General features: G+C 56.0%; 2 non-coding genes across 2 annotated transcripts; both read left to right on the top strand.

Moving 5' to 3' along the window:
• Positions 1 to 868: 868 nt before the first annotated feature.
• LOC147870577 (small subunit ribosomal RNA) lies at positions 869 to 2,786 on the top strand. The gene has a single exon (XR_015533314.1). It is a non-coding gene; the product is annotated as a small subunit ribosomal RNA (ribosomal RNA).
• An 824-nt stretch (positions 2,787 to 3,610) lies between these two features.
• LOC147870578 (5.8S ribosomal RNA) lies at positions 3,611 to 3,766 on the top strand. The gene has a single exon (XR_015533326.1). It is a non-coding gene; the product is annotated as a 5.8S ribosomal RNA (ribosomal RNA).
• The last annotated feature ends 36 nt before the right edge of the window (positions 3,767 to 3,802 follow it).

A 3,802-nucleotide genomic window follows, 5' to 3' on the forward strand; every position in this document is an offset into this window, starting at 1 on the left:
ACGATAAAGACCGGGTTCGTCCACCTTCCCGGCAAGCAACAGGGGAACGATTTTACGAAAAAGACCGGCTTCGTTCCCCTTCCCGGCAAGCAGCAGGTGGACGATTTTACGAGAGAGACCGGGTTCGTCCACCTTCCCGGCAAGCAACAGGGGAACGATTTTACGAAAAAGGCCGGCTTCGTTCCCCTTTCCGGCAAGCAACAGGAGGACGATTTGACGATAAAGACCGGGTTCGTCCTCCTTCCCGGCAAGCAACAGGGGAACGATTTTACGAAAAAGGCCGGCTTCGTTCCCCTTCCCGGCAACCAGCAGGTGGACGATTTGACGATAAAGACCGGGTTCGTCCACCTTCCCGGCAAGCAACAGGGGAACGATTTTACGAAAAAGACCGGCTTTGTTCCCCTTCCCGGCAAGCAGCAGGTGGACGATTTTACGAGAGAGACCGGGTTCGTCCACCTTCCCGGCAAGCAACAGGGGAACGATTTTACGAAAAAGGCCGGCTTCGTTCCCCTTCCCGGCAAACCCTTCGCCACCGCGATGCCGCGGCCCTCTGTCCCCCGGACACGGTCTATAGGCGGCGTATCGTGGACACACTGCAACCGACTCACTCGTAGTCCGGGCGCGTGCTAGACTCGCGATGCCAAACGGCGCTTCGGCGCTTATGCATGTCGAGTGAAGAGAGGGAAGGGTGCCCTAATGGCACCACGGTTCTGGGGGCGCTCACGTGGCGTCCCCCTAACGGCACGAAGTGGCCCCTGCTCGCAGGGGCGCACGGAGTGCGAGCGTTGAAGTATGAACTGGACCCCCTCGCCGGACCCATCCGGGACCGCGTGGAGGGGGAGGAACGAGCTCCAAGTGAGTCTTCGGTTCCCTGGTTGATCCTGCCAGTAGTCATATGCTTGTCTCAAAGATTAAGCCATGCATGTCTCAGTGCAAGCCAAATTAAGGTGAAACCGCGAATGGCTCATTAAATCAGTTATGGTTCCTTAGATGGTGGACAGTTACTTGGATAACTGTGGTAATTCTAGAGCTAATACATGCAACCGAGTCCCGACCGGAGACGGTCGGGACGCTTTTATTAGATCAAAACCAATCGGTCGCTCACGCGGCCGTTTGCCTTGGTGACTCTGAATAAATGGAGGCGGATCGCACGGTCTACGAACCGGCGACGCATCTTTCAAATGTCTGCCTTATCAACTGTCGATGGTAGGCTCTGCGCCTACCATGGTTGTAACGGGTAACGGGGAATCAGGGTTCGATTCCGGAGAGGGAGCCTGAGAAACGGCTACCACATCCAAGGAAGGCAGCAGGCGCGCAAATTACCCACTCCCGGCACGGGGAGGTAGTGACGAAAAATAACGATACGGGACTCATCCGAGGCCCCGTAATCGGAATGAGTACACTCTAAAGACTTTAACGAGTATCCATTGGAGGGCAAGTCTGGTGCCAGCAGCCGCGGTAATTCCAGCTCCAATAGCGTATATTAAAGCTGTTGCGGTTAAAAAGCTCGTAGTCGGACTTGTGTCCCACGCTGCCGGTTCACCGCCCGTCGGTGTCTAACTGGCACGCACGTGCGGACGTCCTGCCGGTGGCCCGAGCCGGCGCCCGCGGGCGATGGGGGCGGCGACGCTCCCACGCCTCGGGTCGTCTCGGGGAGGGCCTACACAATCCCGTCGCGGTGCTCTTGACCGAGTGTCACGATGGGCCGGCACTTTTACTTTGAACAAATTAGAGTGCTTAAAGCAGGCAGCAGCCGCCTGAATACCGAGTGCATGGAATAATGGAATAGGACCTCGGTTCTATTTTGTTGGTTTTCGGAAGCCCCGAGGTAATGATCAAAAGGGACAGACGGGGGCATTCGTATTGCGACGTTAGAGGTGAAATTCTTGGATCGTCGCAAGACGGACAGAAGCGAAAGCATTTGCCAAGAATGTTTTCTCTGATCAAGAACGAAAGTTAGAGGTTCGAAGGCGATCAGATACCGCCCTAGTTCTAACCATAAACGATGCCAGCCAGCAATCCGCCGAAGTTCCTCCGATGACTCGGCGGGCGGCTTCCGGGAAACCAAAGCTTTTGGGTTCCGGGGGAAGTATGGTTGCAAAGCTGAAACTTAAAGGAATTGACGGAAGGGCACCACCAGGAGTGGAGCCTGCGGCTTAATTTGACTCAACACGGGAAACCTCACCAGGCCCAGACACCGGGAGGATTGACAGATTGAGAGCTCTTTCTTGATTCGGTGGGTGGTGGTGCATGGCCGTTCTTAGTTGGTGGAGCGATTTGTCTGGTTAATTCCGATAACGAACGAGACTCTAGCCTGCTAAATAGTCGCATCCGGTATCCTCTGTGCTACCGGCGACTCCTAATCTTCTTAGAGGGACAGGCGGCTTCTAGCCGCACGAGATTGAGCAATAACAGGTCTGTGATGCCCTTAGATGTTCTGGGCCGCACGCGCGCTACACTGAAGGAATCAGCGTGTCCTCCCTGGCCGAAAGGTCCGGGTAACCCGCTGAACCTCCTTCGTGCTAGGGATTGGGGCTTGCAATTGTTCCCCATGAACGAGGAATTCCCAGTAAGCGCGAGTCATAAGCTCGCGTTGATTACGTCCCTGCCCTTTGTACACACCGCCCGTCGCTACTACCGATTGAATGATTTAGTGAGGTCTTCGGACCGGTGGGCGCGGGGTTTCGGCCCTTCGATTCCACCGGGAAGATGCCCGAACTTGATCATTTAGAGGAAGTAAAAGTCGTAACAAGGTTTCCGTAGGTGAACCTGCGGAAGGATCATTAACGGCACCGAGAGTGACCGAACAGAGAAGGAAGGCATTAAGAAACCGAGGACGGTTGCTGGCTCTGGGGGAGTGCGTAATCTCGCTTGCGAGTGGACCGCCTTCTCGTGGAAGTACCCGTGTCTGGTCATTCATGATAATACAACCTCTACTGATGACTGAAAAATAGATGACGTCAACCTGAGGGGGGACCGGTCGGCGAAAGTCGCACCGACTCCCCCCGCATGAGGGGGAAGACGCATCATAATATGTGACCACTACTGATGACTGAAAAATAGATGACGTCAACCTGAGGGGGGACCGGTCGGCGAAAGTCGCACCGTCTCCCCCCGAATGAGGGGAAGACGCATCAAAAATTAATAAAAGGAAGGCATTAAGAATGAACCAGATGAACGGGGCTCTGCGGAAGGCGTAATCTCGCCTGTGATTGGACCGGCTCTTCCTGGCAGCGGCCGGATCTCGGAGATAACGTCGTCGGCCTGAGGTGTCCAGGTCGGCGAAGTAATCCCCCGGAGGGGGACGGCAAGACCGTCCCGCCTCGAGGTGGGAAGTAGGAGCGAAAGATGGTGAGTGGGTGCCGGCGGCACGCGGGCTCCGAGGATCCTCAGGGATCCAAGGACAACCCGCGCGACCGCGAGCACTGGGCTTAAAGCCACTTTATCTGCCCACGCAAGGCCGTTTCGGCGGCGCTTGAACGAGAGGGGAGCGCGGTCTGACCGTGCCGCTGTTCTGGGGGCAGCTCCCCCTCGAAAAATAACAACTACCTGTCCTACGGGACTAGCAGTAGCATCCTACCCGAAGCTCTGCTCGAATCTAGAGAAAAACAACCCTGAGCGGTGGATCACTCGGCTCGTGGGTCGATGAAGAACGCAGCTAATTGCGCGTCGACATGTGAACTGCAGGACACATGAACATCGACGTTTCGAACGCACATTGCGGTCCTTGGATTTCCAATCCCGGACCACGCCTGGCTGAGGGTCGGCTACATGAAACCCGTGGGCCCGCGCGGTCTTTAAG

Source organism: Zootermopsis nevadensis, unplaced genomic scaffold (assembly GCF_977971745.1).
Source record: "Zootermopsis nevadensis isolate Lab colony 2312 unplaced genomic scaffold, Znev_1.0 Znev_ptg000238l, whole genome shotgun sequence".
Lineage (NCBI taxonomy): Eukaryota > Metazoa > Arthropoda > Insecta > Blattodea > Termopsidae > Zootermopsis > Zootermopsis nevadensis.